The sequence below is a fragment of the Triticum urartu genome, chromosome 4 (genome assembly GCF_003073215.2).
Source record: "Triticum urartu cultivar G1812 chromosome 4, Tu2.1, whole genome shotgun sequence".
Classification (NCBI taxonomy): domain Eukaryota; kingdom Viridiplantae; phylum Streptophyta; class Magnoliopsida; order Poales; family Poaceae; genus Triticum; species Triticum urartu.
Window position 1 is genome coordinate 234,941,131 of NC_053025.1, and position 20,461 is coordinate 234,961,591.

Here is a 20,461-nt window from a genome sequence, read left to right on the forward strand (position 1 = left end):
GTCACTTTTGTTTGCGTGCGAAATCCCTCAGTGGGTGACTTAGCTGTGAATCCGTTTCGCCTAAGTTGGAAAAATCCTACCGAGTGGAGAGCCAGACTTCCACTCGGGGGCTTAGCTGCAGCCCAGTGCTTGCCTAAGTGTTTAAAATCCTACCGAGTGGAGAGCAAACCTCCCACTCGGGGGCTTAGCTGCAGTCCAGCACTCGCCTAAGTTCTCTCACTTGGAGACTTAGCTGCAGTCCGGCACTCGCCTAAGTTTGAAAAAATCCTACCGAGTGGAGAGCAATCCTCCCACTCGGGGGCTTAGCTGCAGTCCATCACTCGCCTAAGTTCTCTCACTTAGAGACTTAGCTGTAGTCCGGCACTCGCCTAAGTTTGAAAAAATCCTACCGAGTGGAGAGCGATCCTCCCACTCGGTGGCTTAGCTGCAGTCCAGCACTCGCCTAAGTTCTCTCACTTAGAGACTTAGCTGTAGTCCGGCACTCGCCTAAGTTTCAAAAAAATCCTGCCGAGTGGAGAGCGATCCTCCCACTCGGGGGCTTAGCTGCAGTCCAACACACGCCTAAGTTCTCTCACTTAGAGACTTAGCTGCAGTCAGGCACTCGCCTAAGTTTGAAAAAATCCTACCGAGTGGAGAGCAATCCTCCCACTCGGGGGCTTAGCTGCAGTCCAGTACTCGCCTAAGTTCTCCCGCTTAGAGACTTAGCTGCAGTCAGGCACTCACCTAAGTTTGAAAATATCCTACTGAGTGGAGAGCAAACCTCCCACTCGGGGGCTTAGCTGCAGCCCAGTGCTCGCCTAAGTGTTTAAAAATCCTACCGACTGAGAGCAAACCTCCCACTCGGGGGCTTAGCTGCAGACCAGTGTTTGCCTAAGTACAGGACACAACCCAATCCGCAAGGACGACGAGGTGCAAATCAACTGCTACCTTCTCCTTCGGAGCTGCACCACAAATACAAAAGTTATTTCGAGTGAAGATCGAGTTCCACTCGACGGATCATCCATGAAGATATTCAACGATAAATCCAATTCAGATAATACCTAAAGGTCCCAGACCTTAGGCCAAAGCAATCGAGCCCTTAGCTCGACGGAGTTTAACGGTTACAAAATCCACTCGGCATTCCGAGGCAAATTTAAAGTGGAGCTCAAAAGTTTTTTACTCCTCAGGTGGAGGACTGGAAGGGGCGACGAACTCGTCCAAGTCGATCCCGTCGGCAATACGGGTGGCAGCAGCGATGAAAGTCTCCATGAAATCTTGAAAGTTGTGCTTCCTGGTATTGGCAACTTGGATGGCGGCCAGCTTCTCTTCTTGCGCCTCCTTGCAATGGACGTGGACCAGAGACAGAGCCACATCAGCGCCACACCGAGCAGAAGACTTCTTCCACTCCTGCACTCGGTCAGGGATTCCGTTAAGTCGAGTCATCAGAGACTTGAGATCGTTTTGGAGCGTAGCCTCTGGCCAAAGTGCCGGGTCGATCCGTGACATGGCAACCTTCAGTCGAGCCAAGTAGTCCACGACGCCGTCAATGCGAGATTCCAGTCGGAGCAGATTCATGGCAGCTTCATCTTTCATGGGAGAGTTGATTGGATCCAAACCTGTTTCGATCCGCCCAGTCTCCTCTTCAAAGTTCTGGCAAAGCTCTGCATACACGATCCAAGGATAAGTCAATTTTCATAGACTGAGTCGACACAAAAAAACCCCAGTTGGAACTGAATGTGCACCTTCAAGCTTGATGTACAACTTCTTGGCGAGGCTCCTCAAGTAGCTCTCCAGGTCGTCCCTCCTGCGAGCGATGCCTTCCATCTTCTCGTTCAGGGTGAGGTTCTCCTTCTTCCAACGTGAACACTCCCTGTTGGCTTCATTCAGAGCGGTCTTCAGCTTGGTATTCTCTTCTTCTAAGTGGTCGACCGAAGCCAGCTTCTGTACGACCAGAGCGGTCTTGTCATCAGCCTCCTTACGGGCAGCAGCCAAGTCCTGATCCTTCTTTGCCAGAGCTTCGTTCAGTTTTTCTGCGAAGAAATGATGATTGAATCGGAAATAACAAAATGGTACTCAAGCCTAAAAACTAACCAGTCGACAAAGTCGTCTTACCTGCGGCGCCGTCTCTGACCTTCTGCAGCTCTGTTCTGGCCAGCTCCAGATCAAGGTTCAGTTGAATCTTCTGCTTCTCCAACTCAGTATAGCGAGCTACAAGTTCGCAGGATTTCTGTAAAAGCAAAATCAGTCGACAGACGTCCAAGATAAGTTGCTTCAGAGTAACTAAGAGACAATGACGACGTTTCTAAGACCACAGCCGAATCAAAAACATTCGACAGTAGTCTCGGGGACTACACCCAGTGGGTGCACTCAGCGTGCCCCCACTGGTTCGACCAAAAAAAAGATCTTCGGGGAAAAACCGAGTGAAGAAATACAGCTACAGCAACACAATGTAGAGACTACAGTCGACTGCCAGCAGTCCACCGTAGTCTCAGGGACTACACCCAGTGGGTGTACAGATACAGATACAAAAGATCTTCGGAAAAGAGACTCTTCAAACAGCATATCATAACAGACCAAGTGTTGAGTCGACTGACCTGGACGTTGCTCTGAAGAGCCGAACTCGCGTCATAGGCTGCTTGGCTGGCCTCCCGAGCCATCTTCACTTGCTCCATCATGATCCCCGCCTGGCGTATAGCCTCCTTTGCAGCAGCCGCTTGGTCCTCATGGACGGGGTATGCAGCAAAAAGCGAAGGTGGATCCGCAGTTGACGCCGAAGGCCGCACGCTCGTCAGAGGAATGGCAAAAGTCACAGAAGCCCGAGTGTTGTCACCACCATCCCGAGCCATGGCCTCAGACACCGGAGCAGGTTGGGGGGTCTTGTCAGCCGTCGACCTCTTGTTCCTCCTCATTCTCAGCGGTTCGTTGTCGTCGTCATTCGGGAGGTCAACAACATGAGGAGGGGCTACAAAGGAAACGTTCAATCGACCAGGGTTGCAATAAATGTTTAGTCGACTCAAAGCGGAACGTCAGTAATCGTACCAGGGTTGGAGGTAACAGCATCCTCCATCTCTTGGTCGTCGTCCTTGGCAGAGATCTCAGAAGTAGCAGCACTACAAGCCTCGAAAGTCAGTCGGTTGGTTCAACGGATCGACCAAGGATCCGTCCACGGTCGACAAAGGATAACAAGTTTTATTATTACCCAGAAATGGTGGGGACGGCCATCTTCATCTTGGGCAGAGCCTTGGGCGGCTTGGACGGCGCTGCGCGCGGGTGCTTGGGAGCCTTTCCAGTCGGCGTAGGAGAAGAGGTCCGAGGGCGTTTCGACGACTGCCCAACAGGAGCAGTCGCACTACCACGCTCCCACGCTGGATCGTGTGTGAGCTTGGATCGCCCCTCCGGGCGGGGGGGGGGGGGGGGGGCCCCCCCCCCGGGGGGGGGGGGGGGGGGGTTCAACCTCCTCCTCCTCCTCTTCACTGGAGTCGACGTCGTCGCCTCCCTCTCCTTCACCGTCGGACTCCCACTCGCCTTGATCGTCCCCGCTCTCACCTCCGCTCGCCTCCCCTTCCTCAGTTGGCCCCTGTGCCCCATTGGGCGTCGAGTACATCTCAGTAGTCGCCTGAAAAACAACAGACAAGACAAAGGTCAATCGACCAACTCAAAGAAGACCAATGAAGAAAAACAAGACCTCAGTCAGGAGCATAGAGACATACCTGGTCCACGTCGTACGAGTTGTCGAGTGGAATTACCCTCCTGGCTCCTCGGGGATTGTCCTTGTTTCCTGTGATACTCGACAGCCACCCCTCCAGCATCTCATCAGTGACCTCCTCCGGGTGGATCTGAGTGGTGTTGTCGAGACCCGAGTACAGCCACATCGGGTGGTCACGAGCCTGGAGCGGTTGGATGCGCCTCCGGAGGAAGACCTCCAGCAAATCCATGCCCGTCACGCCCTCACGGACAAGATCAACCACTCGACCGGCCAGCACTTTGACTTGAGCCCTTTCCTCCGGCGCCACTTTCAGAGAAGCAGGTTTTTCAGCTCGGTCGAGGGAGAAAGGAGGAAGACCAGTCGACTGTCCTAGGGTCGCCTGGTCCTGACAGTAGAACCAGGTCGCCTGCCAGCCACGGACCGACTCCGGGAAAGTAATGGATGGAAAACAGCTCTTCCCCCTCGTCTGGATCGCCAAGCCCCCGCACAACTGGATCACCTGCGTCCTCTCGTCACTCGACTTGGCCTTCTTGACCGATTGAGAACGGCAGGTAAAGATGTGCTTGAAAAGTCCCCAATGGGGGCGGCAACCCAAGAAAGCCTCACACATGGAAATGAAAGCGGCAAGGTATACAATGGAGTTGGGAGTAAAGTGGTGGAGCTGCGCTCCGAAGAAGTTCAAGAAGCTCCGGAAAAAAGGATGGGGCGGCAGAGAAAACCCTCGGTCGATGTGGGTGGCTAGGAGCACGCACTCACCATCGCGGGGTTGAGGTTCGATCTGTCTCCCCGGAAGACGCGTGGCCTCGTGGGGAATGACTCCCCCCTCGACCATGTCGTCGAGATCCTCTTGCCGGATCACTAACGGCATCCAATCGCCCTGGATCCAGCCCTTGGGCAGAGCGGACCTTGAGGAGGATCCGCCCCGAGCAGATCTTTTCCCCTTCCCCTGCGCCGCCGCCTTCTTCACGCGCTCCAGAGTGGAGGTCTTGCCCTTCGTCATCGTCGCTGGCGAAGTCTCGCACGGGCCTGCTGCACTGGGGCGAGAACGGAGGTGGCGGAAGGACTTGCGAAGGGAGAGAGGAAGGAGAAAGGAGGAGAAGAGAGCGCACTACTTGGAAAACCCCAGCCGGCGATTTATAAGGGGCCGCTCCCGAGTGGCTGACTGGTAGGCCCAAACTATCCAGTCAAATCCCGCAGCGGACGCGCGCGCAGTACATGGCGAAAAAGGCGACGCGGGGATCGAGGAGCTTCCGCTTTATCGCTTCCGATTACTGCGGCCGCTCCCGTCCCGCGCGCTTCCCAAAATCCGAAATCCCACGACATCCGCGAGCTGCAGAACAACTTGTCAAAACGAAAGACCCCGCCCGCGCCGACGCTCGGTATGTCACAAATAAAGAAATTCACTCGACGAAAGGCCTGGAATGGATCAAGGCGACTGAAAAAGGTTGGCAACGTCATCCGTGACGATTGACCCAAAACGAGGCGCTCACGTAGCCCAAAGAACCAGTCGGAAAGATCTCCAACTCTTTCCCCACTCTAACCTCGATCCATTCGGGGGCTAATGATGAAGCCATGTACCTAGGGTAGGGGCACGGACCTGTCCAAGGAGCCCTACCCTAGGACATCCCTAGGAGAAGTCACCTTTCAATCGACTTGAAGGTATCCCACTCAACGGATTCAAGACACTCGACCAGAAAGCTATCACTCGACCATGAAGCCAACCACTCGACCGCCAGGAGACCTATAGTCACTCCGCAGGCAAACGGTCAACTGTTAAGTAGTCTTTATGGTCATTATAGCACTTTATTAGGGGCATTACCAGTAACGCCCAACCTTAAATGTACCTTAAACCCTGCATTACTGAGGGCAGGAGGGGGCCAGCGAACTCTATATAAGCCACCCCCTCCTCAGTATGAAGGGTTCGCACCCCTGTTATTCACACGCCAGTAATCCAGTCGACCGCCTCCGGGCATCGAGACGTAGGGCTGTTACTTCCTCCGCGAAGGGCCTGAACTCATACATCTTGGTGTGTTTACAACTTCCCAATAGCTGAGATCTAGCCTCTCCATACATACCCCCCTACATCACTGTCAGAGTTAGAACCACGACAGTTGCTGATTTTTTTAATAGTTTGGTTGATGATCTTCCAATTTGATTCATGCAGAAAAGGGAAGATTCGTGTGATTTGTATTTCTGGGAAGTTGCTGATGTGGGGGAATGCAACTACACTGATTATTTGGTTAGCCGAGGAATCCCAATACCAGCAGGTTGGGGTGTTGGACAAGTAACTGAAGGAACGGCAGAAGAGGAAGATGTAGAGCAGAAGGTTAAAGATGCAGTTCCTCTGATCATGGCCAAGCAACAGCTCTGAACGGCCTTGAGAACAATGAGGAGATGAAATAGCTTGTGAAGATAATGGGCAAAATCAATGTGCTCTGTAGGATGATTGTCTCTTTATTTGCAGTGTATGTAGCACTTGTGATGTATTCAGTGGCTACGACATGAGCACTTTGCTGAAACTAGTAATGAATGAAACCTGTGTAGCAGGCTGGGCGTAGTGTTGTGAACATCTAATGATTTCTATTAACGGAAATCTGGGGGTATCCCCTTTTGCTCATATAAATAAATAAATAGCAGAGGCCCTGTGGGGTCAGCTTTGTTCTCATTCGAAGATGTCGAGCAAATTGCAGTCCAACAGCAAACTATGTCATCAAATTCAAGTTTCACAACCAAATATGAGTACAACTAAACAACAATGTCATCATGTTTTAGTTGTCATACAATCACTAAACACAAATCAGCATACATAACAAGTGATGTTCTCATAGCAAAATACTAAACAACATGTTCATCAGGTTTCAGTTGTCATAGCAAACACAATTTCACATAGTAGATAAAAAAACATCTTCTGACAGGAAAATACGACAAAAGCAATGTAATCATCATCCGCAGCAGCAGCGTCAACATCTTTGCCATGTGTATCAGTCTGAATCGTAATTCCCCATAGTGTCATCTTCTTCTTCGTCCTCAACGTCCTCGAACGTTGGCTTCTTCTTGATCAACTCTTGTATGTCCACAGCACGACATGCAATCTTTTAGCCGGAGTCATTGACGTGATGGTTCTCAAAGATATTAGGAACATCTGTGTTATCTTGTACATCAGGAGCAGTGTAAGCATCATCTTGTTGTGCAACTTCATTGAACGAATTCCTCTGCTCAAACCTTTGCAATACTCTCGAGTCATCGCTACATGCAAATGTGTCTTCCAAGAAAAATATCTGTGTTGCTTGATTTGCCAAAATAAAAGGCTCGTTGGTCTCGTACGCCGCCTTGACATTGATGGTTTTGAAGTAATCATCAGCTCTGGGTTTTGCGATCCTGGAAAACAAGTTAACCAACAACAGCACAACAGAACCACATACCAACGATCCTTGAAACTGGAGATATACTGCAATTGAACAATGTCTATTATGTTAGCATACATTTCAGTTGTCTCTTTGTCATACGTATCTGTGCTCATGATGGCACTATTTTGTGTCTTCCTGCCTTCGTCTCGTGCAAGTGTGTTGTAGCGCACATCTCCAACAACGCAAGATTCATAATGTCTTACCCGAGTATCAAGACCCATTGCTAGTGAGTAAAGGGCATCATCAACTTCCTACCCATCCTCCCGCATCTTCTTAACCTATGGTTAGAAAATAGACGAGCCGACCATCTTATGTACTCAATATATTTAAAAAACTGACAGTGCACTTCAAAAGCTTACATGGTTCTTGAACCATTTCACAAATCCTGCCATAACCAGTTTGTCAATGTTTCTTGGATTTTGCGGAAGTAACTCCTCTTTGTAGATGCTGCACAACATAGTGATCGCGTCAAACATCTAAATATATAAGAATGTGCTGCAAGTTTAGTAGATTACGATGTATAAGCTGCAGTACTGCACTTACTTGATATACAGTAGTATCTCAGGACAGTTATTCAACACATACCAAACCATTTTGTCCAAATCTTTAGGTTTGTCCTCTTGTCGACTCTTCCCTGTAACTCGAACAGAATAATCGAAAACATTGAGCCCGGGATTGTCTTCACCCACCTCTTTGCTAAGATGATCAGCTGTTTCAATGTATTTTGAGCAGAATGTCAACGCTTCTGTTCCAATGTAGGCCTCTGCAATGGAACCCTCGGGTCTAGCTCTGTTCCTAACATAGCCCTTGAAAGTGCCTAGCCGCCTTTCAATAGGGTACATCTAGCCATACTGTACTGGACCTCTAAGCAGTGCCTCATCAGGTAGATGAATAGCCAAATGCACCATCACATCAAAGAAGGCTGGAGGATATATCTTCTCAAGGTCGCATAGGATAGTTGGTATCTTGTCTCTAAGACGCTCCAAAGCATCTATCCTGATATTCCTACTGCAGAGTTCCCTGAAGAATTGTCCCAACTCTGCAACTGATCTGTATAAGTCAGGGCGGCCCAATCCTCTAAGGATAATAGGTAAAACCCTTTGAAGTAGGACGTGGCAGTCATGAGTTTTCAACCCTTGTACCTTGTTTCCATCTGCATTGACTCTCCTTTCAGGGTTGGAAACAAATCCATGTGGGAATCTCACACATGATAGGACCTCACATAATTCTTTTCTTTTTACCTTGTCCAAGACGTACACAGCTGGTGCCATATCCCGTGGTTTACCTTCATCTTGCACCTGCAAATCCTTTCTGATACCCAGGTGTGTCAAATCAATCCTAGATTTTAAGGTATCTTTCGTCTTGCCTTCAATATTAAGAAGTGTGCCGATAATGCTGTCACATATATTTTTCTTGATGTGCATCACATCAAGATTATGCCGCAGATCCAAATCTTTCCAATACTCCAAGTCCCACAAAGTGGACCTGCGGGTAAACAATAATCTCTCTTCTACCCTGCCACACTTCCTTTTCCCGCTACCATTACCAGGATGGTTTCCTGGTGTAATATGCCTGACCTTCTCTAATTCCACTTGCAACTCATCGGCGGTGAGCCTCTTTGGCACATCACAGTTTTCATGCTTTGCATTGAACACATGTCTTCGGTATTTTCTAGGATGCGGCTTGTCCTTGGCAAGGAAACGGCAGTGTCCAATGTAACAGGTCTTGCTAAGTATTGCGTATGATAGCGGGTTCCTGTCACATCGAACACATGCATTGTAACCATGTGTCGTTCGCCCTGACATAGTGCCCAAAGCCGGATAATCATGGATGCACCAAATTATAACAGCACGCAGAAAGAAATCAGCTGATGGGCTATTATATAGGTCTCGAGTGAGAACACCCTTCCATAGTTGTTAAAGTTCCTCCACTAGAGGCTCCATGAACAAATCAAAATCCTTTCCAGGACTTTTTGGACCTGGGATGAGCAAGGCCATCATGTAGTTTGATTCTTTGGTGCAGACATTTGGAGGCATGTTGTAAGGGATAACAAGCACTGGCCACATGCTATATGTGGCACTCTGGTGGCCAAATGGGTTAAATCCATCTGAAGCTAAGCCAAGTCTAATGTTTCTCGGGTCAGCAGAAAACTCTTTGTGTTTATCATTGAAGCTTTTCCACTCACTAGCATGAGATGGATGGCTCATTACATTCTGATCTCTGTACTCCTGGTTCCTAGAATGCCACAATACATCCTCTCTTGTTTCAGCATCATGAAACAACCTCTGCAATCTTGGTGTAATTAGACAAATGTCTCAGAACATTATGAGGAATCCTCTTCACAGCATCGCCATCTTTCCATCTTGATGATTTGCATTTCGGGCATTCACTTAAGTTGGCATAATCCTTCCAGAATAGAACACAATTATTCTTACAAACATGGATCATATCATATCCAATTCCAATTGCACGAAGGAAATTCTTCATTTTACTGTAGGTGTGTGGCAGCTCAGACGCACCTGGGAAAGATTTGCGGAAAGCAGCCAACATCGCATCGAATGATTTGTTGGTCATCCGCTCAGATGTCTTCACCTGAAGAAAGGTGACCATAGCTGAGAATACTGACAGCTTATTTCCTGGGGTGACAGCAACGTTGCATTGTTCCAACATGTGGGCCCACCGTTTTTCTTCTGCAGGTGAAAGTTCATGGAATGCACGAGCATTTCGTAGCATTGTTTCAATGTTGGTCAAACTCACTGGCTCCGCCACCACCACCTCCTCCTCCTCTTCCACCTGAGCATTAGGCAGGTCAAGATGGTGATCTGCTGCTTCCATGTAGTCAATAACATTGACATTCACAGCTTCACCATGATGAACCCACCTAGTATATGTGACCGACATCCCATACAAGTGTAGATGATTTTGCACAATTGACTGGGGTCTTGTAACTGAATTCATACAATTGCTACACGGGCAGAGCACATCTGATTTCGGACCACCGTACTCAGCTCTGATAAAGTTCATGAAGTTTTCAACCCCCTCGACATATGCAGCGGAGAATCTTCGAGCAGAAGTTATCCAAGTCCTATCCATCTGTTAGACATACAAATTAGTTCTTCTACTAGATATTACATGAAAAACATATATGCTTTTTATGAAGTCCAGAAAAAAATACCTAGGTCGATGTCTAAAGCTATGGCAAGATATTTGGACGAGCAGATCTAAGTAACGAAATATATGTAAAGCTAATTCAGCAAACAGATTTGAGTGCCAAGTTATGGCAGGCTGTTTCAGCAGTCAATGAGGCCGAGCACACAGCCATCGAACTATCAAAGGCCATCGCAGCAACAAAGATCGAGTATAAAACAGTGTAGAGCTATTTCACCTAACAGATTGGCTACTAGACCATGGCAATCTACGTCACAATAAATATATGGCAGGATATTTTAGCAACTAATCGGCCTTGGCATGCCATCTCAGCTAAGCAGATTGAGTGCAGAACAGGGCAAGGAAGCTTCTTAAGCAGAGCATATTGACAGTAAACTACTTCGGCAAACAGTGAGATTAACAGCGTCTATCAGCTAACATTCAGCGCTACACTGACATGAATAGGGCCTCAATCTAGAATGAGCGTACCGTGGGAGAAGCTGACCGCCGTGCGTCTCCACATGAACGTCGCCAGCAGTGGCGGCGCTGACCGTCCTGCGCCTCCACAAGAACGTAGCCAGAGGTCGCGGCGCGGCTAGAGGACGGCAGTCTACGAGAGCGTACTGTGGGAGCAATAGGATCGCTGAACCGCGGCGCCGACGTATCGGCACGGCGCGGTGGGCGGCTTTGGCAGAGCGAATGGAGTGGAGGGGGACAGGGGGGAGGGGGTTTGCGGAATATTATTGGCTAGTTGGCCGAAGGGCGGTTGGTTTGGGGTTTTTGGGGGGGGATTTTCGCGGTGTGGTGGGCGGGGGGAGTTTGGCGCATGGTCGGTTTCTCCAAGTGCAGTCCCACATGTCAGTGAAGAGGCAAGCCGAAGCGCGTTCCTTTTGCGTGAGCCGTGTGCAGGACCGAACGTGTGTGGAGTGCAATGCGACCGCGACAGCAGTGATGTGAGTGTACCGCCTTTTTTCCTTTTAAACTAGGTGCTTCGCCCCCTCAAAAAAAAATTTGTTGCTTCGCGCGATCCATCGATACTACTACTAGTAATCAGGTAATCCCGACTAAAACGGCGCGGCCGGGTCTTTTCCTGCGTGATATGCTGGGAGGTTGGCTTAGTTGGGTTTTTAGGACGATAATGCTACACCTACGTAATCCCAGTTACGTAATTAACGTAATGTGAAATGTGTGAGCTGTTGATTGTAGATTGGGGGGAGGAAGGGGCCCACCACCATGAAAATCAGGGGAGGAGAGAGATAGGCAATTTACATTAACCCTTTCGTAGGTTCCCGTAAATGTAGAAAGATGTGAAATGCGTGAGTGTGTAGTGGACGTACTATTGGAGTTCCTAAGATAATTTGTGTATGTATAGACCCTATGTGTTTATTTTACTTCGCATGTTAGATTTGTCTCGGTTTAATAAAAAGCAGAGTTGGTGATGATGGTGTGCCTGTCATCTTGCAATATAGGCCGTCTGATCTATATCTAACGGATAGGAAGCAAACTATGACAATTTACCCGCACTCCTCTCCACATTTGTAGATAAGGCTTTCCCTCGTTCATCCTTTTCTCCCACAAGATCTTGATCTTTCGTGCAACGCACGGGCATCTTGCTAGTACTCCTACAAAATGTATATTATTGTGAAAGTTCATATACACCGGCCGAGATTAATACAAACACGACAGATTTTCATTACATTTCGAACTTTTATAGGACAGAAAAATAAAAGAAACCCGACCCTAAACCTATTCTATGGTGGCGACCAACGTCCTCCATCTACGATCTCTATGTACGGGGGCGGGGTTCAAGACCCGTGAAGTGAAGGTGCGGTCTCCGACGAGGAAGAGTAGAACACGGGATACGGACCGGCCAGTTGGCACACCATGCCTTGCCGCCTCCCATGCCCTACTCATCCTTGGAGGAGTCCCCGACCTCGGCGGTGCCGGACGTTGGATGGTGACAAGTAGGACGTGTGGCTGACGGTGCTCCTGTTGTCGGTCGCCAGCGTGGCCACCGCTTGTGCGGTCGCGTCCGCGTCCGGCTACGCCAATATTGCGTCGCGAGAGGCGACTTGAGCGAGGGCGGCGACCTCGAGCTTCATCCCCGAAGACAAGCTCTCCCGCAGAGCATTCGCACTTGCGGTCATGGCGGATGTGGTGCCAGGTAGGACGACGATGTGCCATGGTGTGGAGGTTAGCTGGGCGTTTCTGCTTTAAGTAGCGCATTCCGGTGAGTCCAAGCGTCCGGGTGCGTCATTAAGTCGTCGGAGTTGGTTCCTCAGGCACCGAGCCTCTTAACGACAACATACGAACGGACAACATGAATGCGGGTAGCTGGCGCCGGCTGGGAACGCACCACGCGATAGCGCGAGGGACGAGGGTTTTGGTGTGCCAGGGTAGTCAGCTACGGTCGTGGCAACGTTGGAGATGCCCTTTGCTCACATGCGATCCACGCATGTCATTGAAAAAGCAAGATGACCCGGCATGGTCTCAGGTCCAGAGGATGCAGTTGGCCTTGCCACACCACTCCGCGGATGCGTCGCGGCACCCTGTGCATCCTCGACGAGCCGGGTGTTGGGGTGTGTTTGGATTGTGGCCAAAGTGCACCTTACCAAAATTTTGGTCATGACCCAAAGATTGGTCTTTGTTTGGATGGTTGCCATTTTTTTGGCATGCCAATGAACTCTAGCCAACTCTAGTTCATTTTTCTTGCCAATGTCGGCCAAATCATGGGCAACCAATACCTCAACCAAAATTTTGGTCATGACCAAAAGATTGGTCTTTGTTTGGATGGTTGCCATTTCTTTGGCATGCCAATGAACTCTAGCCAACTCTAGTTCATTTTTCTTGCCAATGTCGGCCAAATCATGGGCAACCAATACCTCAACAAAATTTTTGGCTACCCAATGCTTTGATGGGGCAACCTTGGGCACAAACCAAACATACCATTGGTCGTGTCACAACACTAACGCCACCCTCGGCACACTGAAACAGACCGTGTCTAGCTACGATATGAGCATGTCGCTCACCGCGGTCGCCGTGTCCAGAGGCGGCGCTGGAGCTGCGCCCTGTTGTTGGCCCCAATGACCCACATGAACGGTTTTCGGTGGCGAGGAGGTCATGGGCCAGCTCCTCCATTGGACTAGTCTGCCCCACATGTCGGTTTCCCTGTTTTCCCGGCCATATTCGAGCGTTAGTGCTCCGCGTTGCGCATTAGGCCTTTCACTATGTAGGCCAAGCGAGACAATTATTGTTTATTTGAGCCGCTCAAGTATAATCATGTGGCGTTTGCTTAGTTCTCATTCCTCTCCAACCCTCTTCTCCATCGATCATGTCGCCCTCCAGTCGAGTCCATCCTCCCGCATGCCTCATTTGAACATTCCACCAAGTATCATTCGCATGTACCCACCCTAGTCCTCTTTCAATAGATCTCCGGACCCCGAGATGAAATCGAGAGGGAACAAGTGGGGGCACGTGATACCTAAGGCGGATTCAAAATTTTGAACCGGTGATCATAGCATCTGCAAATCATATATAAAGGGTATTCAATGTTCGTTTCGTTTTTGAACGCACAATATACTCCCTCCTATCCTTTCTAGTTTACATATAAGTTTTATGTGTAGTCAAAGTATCTCTACTTTGATAAAAAAAGGTATCAACATTCAACAACGCCCAATCAATATTGTTAGATTCGTACGTACTCCTAGATTTGTACTCGAGATGGTTTCCAATTTGACTATTGACAAGATTAATAGTACATGAGATGTATAATGTGAAAATTATATCATTGGAAACTCCTTTCACATATGAATTTGACCGTATGCTTTGTGTAAGTTGCATGTCATATATTATTACTCTAACATTTGGTCAAAGTTAGCCCCGAAAAATGCATTATACCCTGTATGCTTTGTGTAAGTTGCATGTCATATATTATTACTCTAACATTTGTGTAAGTTGCATGTCATATATTATTACTCTAACATTTGGTCAAAGTAGTACAGTGGAAGTGGATCCTCTGACGTAGGTATCCCTGCCTTACCCTCCCTTTCGGTCACTTACTGGCGGACCCCATGCTTGCTAGGCCCCGCACGTCAGTTACTCAATGCGTTCGGCCACGTCAGGGGATCCTCATCCGTAGTATACTCCCTCTGTTTTTATTTACTCCGCATAAAACGTAGGGAGTGGTGGTATAATAAATGACGCGGGAGGGGGAGGGGGAGGGACATCGGTTTGCTCTCAACTGCGGTCCCACAAGCAAGCGAAAATGCAAGACGAAGCGCGTTCCATTCGGTGAGCGACATGGAGGGTCCAGCGTGCCGGGCTGCAACGCGAACGCGACAAGAGCGATGTACAGTAAAAACCAATTGACCGGTCGTCACCGGAACCACTATTCACACCAGAACCTTCGCTGCTCAGCCTATGGCAGCCACTGCCCTAAAACCACACCAAATCTCCAGCCCATTCCCCCACCTTTCGATCCCCTAGGCCGCATCAAGTGTCCCCTAGTTCGCCGGAAAGCCATGGTGCGCTGCAAGATCACTTACTACAAGATGCTGACGCCGGAGCGCCGCGTTGCGGCGGCGGTCGGCGCCACAGACCTCCGTTCCCAAGCTCGCTTTGCGGCGAGCCAATCCCCGAGTTCTCTAGAGCCAAGCTACGAGGAGGAGGAAGCCGATCCAATGTTCATGGTGGAGGTCGCGACGCAGAAGGCCCCCGATGGGTATGAGACGATGGACGTTTACTTTGTGCCGGCATCCGAGTCCCCCATGGTGCAGGTGGACCAGCAGTTCAACATGGCGATACTAAAGGAGGACTGGGAGGCAGAGGCTCAACTCAACGTGGAGCGTGCGCATGCCACTGCCATCGAGGCTCTCCTGCAGGCGGAACCGGATGTCGTGGATGTGAACCGGGCGGCAGAGGCTCAACTTGAGGCGGAGCGCGCGGATGCCGCTGCCATCGAGGCCCTCCTGCAGGCGGAACCGGACGTCCTGGACTTGAACCGGGCGGCAGAGGCTCGACTCGACGCAGAGCGCGCGGATGCCGCTCTCATTGACGCCCTCCTGCAGACGGAATCGGACGTCCTGGACTTGAACCGGGTGGCGAAGGCTCGACTCGACGCGGAGTGCGCGGATGCCGCTGCCATCGAGGACCTCCTGCAGGCGGAACCGGATGTCGTCGACTTGAACCGGGCTGTGCTCTCGTCCTTGCAGAGCACCTACACGCTCTACTTGAACGAGTAGCTGGAGGCCGAGGACAACCACGGTGCGGAGACACACGTCGGCAGCGACGGCTGGTTCGCGCCGGCAGCCAAAGACGACGAGGTCGTCTCTTTCTGCGAGCAGTGATAGTTTTTCTTTATGTTGTTGTTTTTATGGATCTTTTGCTGTGTAAAACATATATTTGTTATGCAAGTCGCCTGACTTGGGTCAGTCTACCATTTCAAGCGGTTGGATGAATATCCTACGTCTCCTAACCCTTCTTTCCTTCTTCCTCACCTCTTCTTCTTCCCCAGCAGACCACCGCATGGGCCGTACGGATACTCCCCAACATGCGGTTGGATAATCATACTCTATGAACGAAAATTATGTGTCAGTGATAGGATGGCTGAGTTTGGTTTGTTCACATGCGACAGCACGTGTCAGTGAGGGTGCGTTCCCTTGGTTGGGTTTGCGGCGTGCAGGAGCGACCGTGTGAGGGTGCGGCGCGCCCGCGATAGCCATGTGCAAGTGTACCTCCTTCTCATTTTGAAAACTTTAGGCAAGCTTGGCAAAAATGTGCGGCGAAGTTTGGCAATGCAAGGCTAGACCCAAACAGGATAAGTACGTATGTACTAGGAGTACTAGTGTTAAAAAAGAAAGGCGGGTTTTTCCTTCGCGGGATTTAATCGATACAAATCCTCGTTTCACGTGTCAATTAATGCGTATTTTTTTCTCCAAAGACCAAAGAGCTAACCATCTCACTCCTCATCGCTTGATTAATGCAGCGCCATGCAAACCAACCTTCTCACTTCCGCATGCATGCAGGTCGTCTGTCTCTCTCCCCTATCCATCTCTCTGCACGCATGCGCCTCTTGCTCTCTCTCTCCTGTTTCTGCATGACAGCAGCTCTCTCTGCCTTGGGAAGATGCGAAGCACATGGGAAAGAGAGATGGGATTACTGCAGGCACGTATGCGGTGGAAAGGGATTGAGGGCCCGGTTGGAAAGAGCAGCGAAAAAATGCCAATGCGCAGAGCATTGCGGGGAAAACGAAATTTTCTTAGACGCAGACAAAAAAGGACTGGAGGGAGTACTACTAGGAGTACTAGTGCGGTGAGATGGTTTCTCGAAGAAGATGATGGAGAAGCAGAGTCAGCAAAGAGTGAAATGATGGTTGCTTCGTCCATGCTTTTGTGATTTGACGCCTCACTGCTTTGTGATTTGTGATAGAAGGGACAGGGGAGTAGACTCTGTGCTCTATACTGTACTACATGCATCCAAGCATGGGAGAAAGAGGAGAGACGTTGCATTTTTCTATTCCTTCAATCAATCAATCAATCAATCAGGGAGCTTCGGTTCCATCTTTTTGGCTTTGGCAACACCATCCACAATGGTTCCCACGATGCCAAAAGCTATTTTCACATTTGGCTACACATTGTGGATGCCCTTAACCATACCACTTGGTTTTGCTCCTGTGTGCTATCTATACAAATCTCAATTATATTGATCTAAAAAATTATAGAATCAAGATTAGTAAAAAGGAGGTGATTTTTCCGCGTGGATGGCGGGGGAGGTTTCTTATTTGAGCAATGCTACATCCACGTAATGGTTTACGTAAAGTTACGAACTGATGTGATGTGGGACTATTTGATTGGATTAAAGGAGAGGATTAGGCCCACCCACCTGAAAATTAGGGGGGCATATATAGATTAGATGGAAAGTATACGTAGCAGCTACGTAGCCCTTTTTAAGTCTAGGATTAGGCTTCTTATTTTCGGAGGACGTTGTCCTCGCGGTTTGCTAACATGCGGTCCCACGTGTCAGTGCTTTACCAAGCCGATCCGTGTCCCACATGAGGCAGAACAACGGCAGAATCAACACGTGGTTAAGTTGAAGAAGATGAGGGAGAAGCGGATTCAGCAACGAGTGAAATGATGGTTGCTTCGTCCCTCCAACTTAACTGCGGGAAAGGTGCAGCTTTGTGATTTGACGCCTCATTGCTCATTACAACACCGACGCCATGAGTGGGGTGCTTCACCCCGGCTGCTTTGCACTATATTCCGGTATGGCACGTGGACCCGGTAGCTTGATGTCCCACATGTCGGCGAAAGGGACTAGAAGATTTATGAAAGCGAGTGCTCCACTCTTACGACGGAGGAGTAGACGACACGACGGCCCAGTGAACTGTCACTTGTACTGTATAGTACTATAGTTTTGTTGTTTCGCATGATCCATCGATACAAACCCGATTAAACAGGAAAGGGCGGGATTTTTCCTGCGCGGTAGATGATACTGGCCATACATTTCAAAGGAAATTTTAATGTATGCAAACTGAATAATTATAAGTAACAATATGATATCTAGTAAAACTAAAAACACATATGATTTATTGTGTTAGAGTGTAGTAGTAGTGATGTATTGCATAGTTGTTAGATGTAACATGCGAGAACGTGTAGAGATGTAGTTTTGGAGGGCATACAGAGAGAAAAGCGTAATACAGTCACCGAACTTCAGAATAAGCTGATTACGGTCACTATATACGTTTTGCGGTGATTATATGGTCACTTGCTCACAATTCAGCATCGGATTGCACTCTGTTAACCGGCCAAATAGCCTGCGTGGCGCCATGTTGACTAGTTAAATTGACCACATTCCTTGTGGGTCCCACCTGTCAGTTTGCATAGGCAAAAGGTCAGATAAACACAAATTTACGCAGGTGCGACAAGGCTCCAACCCGTGCACGGGAATCACCTGGTTGTGTATGTGTCTGTCAGGGCCTGATGTGTGCGCATGCACGTGTAGGTTGAGCACTTGAGCATGAGAGTGTGTGTTGGTCGTGTGGTGTACTGGTGTGTGCATGCATGCGTCCGTGCATGTGAGTGTTGCGTGCGTGCGTGGTTGCGTGTGTACGTGTGAGTGTTGCGTGCGTGCGTGGGTGCATGTGTTGCGTGGATGCAGTTCGTGTGCATGCGTGCGTGTGTGTATAATCACCACACCAGCTCCTGTGTGTTAAAACAGATGGCTCAGCATACCAATACAAGGCCACCTTGTCCGCTGTGCCCGCGGTAATGACTTCAAACCACCGTCCAAATATGTTTTTGTCGTTTGTTTTCATTCTTACTAGCAAGATGCCCGTGCGTTGCACGTAACATCAAGATGCATTTGTATGACTTGTTTATCTTGTGATAGAAAAGGATGAACGAGGGAAGGCCTTATTTGCAAATGTGGAGAGGTGTGTGGGTACCTTTTTGCAAAATTGCCATAGTTTCTTTCCTATCCGTCAGATATAAATCGGACGGCCTATATTGCAGGATGGTAGGCACACCATCATCACCAACTCTGTTTTTTTATAAGAGTGTATTTTATGTATTTTATAAGAATGTAGATGTAGAGTAGATACAAGTCGACAGGTGGGCACGATGGTAGTGAGATAATGTGATGCAACACTAGAGGTTCCACGTGGAGCGTTTAACTGGTTAACTAGTCATGTCATGAGCAAATACAGAGTTGTACGGTGAGCCCGTGACTGTATAATAACCACTAAACATAAATGGTGACCTTAATGAGTGGATTCTGAAGTCCAATGTACGTATCGTGCTTTTGCTTCAAATACAATGATTGTCATTGCATATATCGCGAGAGAAAGATGAAACATGCGTGAATTTTCTGGGGGCTTACTTTTAGAGGACCTGGAGATAGTTTTGTGTGCATACGTGAAAGGGGCGTACAGGGGGGTATGCGATGGAGAGAGAGAGACAGATGCTCTTCATTTCTCTTTATTATGAATAACTTTGTATATAGTATAAAAATATACAAATTCACAGTGCGGAATAAATATCATTGTGGGCACCATGGAATGCAAATTAGCATTCGTACTCCTCCATATAACTTTGTAATGTTGAATATATGTAGAAACTCTAAAATAAGTTTTTGGCCACACTTTATTCAAAAGGAATGCTGTATGCGAAATAAACGTGAAGAGAGGGCTTTTTAGATCAATGGGGTACGTGATGTAACATGCGTGAATGTGTAGTTGATGCATTTGGCGGGGCCTAGAGAGGTATGTGTGTGTATTACGTATTCGAGAGAGGCATGGATAGAGGGGCCGATGGGGGGGGCGTGGGATATATAGCACAAGAAATGAGAGTGGTCTAGAGAGAGAGACGAATATGACGTCAAGACAAGAGATTCCATTCCCTTGAGTGTGTATATGCAAGGGGGGAGGGAATAGAGGCACCAAGAGAAATTTTCTGTGTGTGTGGTGTTTGTGTTGGTATGTGTGGGTCTGAGGAGATCATGAGACGTGGGGGCAGAGGGTGTGTCACCGCGTGAGGTCCGGTGGGTCGAGGTGAGGCCCTTCGTTCGGTTCCATCCTGCGCCACATTGGTCGGCCCGTGACGCATTTAGGAAGACCATGGATGACTAGTCGTACAAGACAAAGATAGCAGAATTGTGAAGGACTTTGTGTCCACTGACAAAGCCGGCTAGGATTTGTAACCCTAGGTTCTCGGACTAAGGTAACCCCTTTATCTCTGATATTACTATTCATCCAACCTAACTTTAAGGGGCATCCTATAGAATGCTCTGCTAGAATCATACTCATCGATTAGGAAGAAAGGTGTGAGACAATGCGTGAGAGACAGGCGTAAAGATAATGTGCATACATGAGACACGTAGGCAGGCCCATGTATATAGAAAGGGTCAATGAGGATTGTGCGTGTGTATGTTTGCGAGAGGAAGAGTGCTTGTGATAAAGGTTAGTGGAAACAGTTGTAAATGATTACGAGAGGGAGGGAGGATTATATCTAGAGCATGTGTGCGGGAAAGACACCTCGGGAGAGAGTGTGTGAGCATGTGTTAGAGACCACCGATGGAGAGTGAAACTACATGTAAAAGACTGCTCTACACATTGATTAAAGATATAAATTGTATCCAAATATTAGGATGGGATCATGATATTTGCAATTCGCGTAAGGAGCGGTCATTGATCCATCAGACATCTAGATTCCATCGAATTTGAGCATGT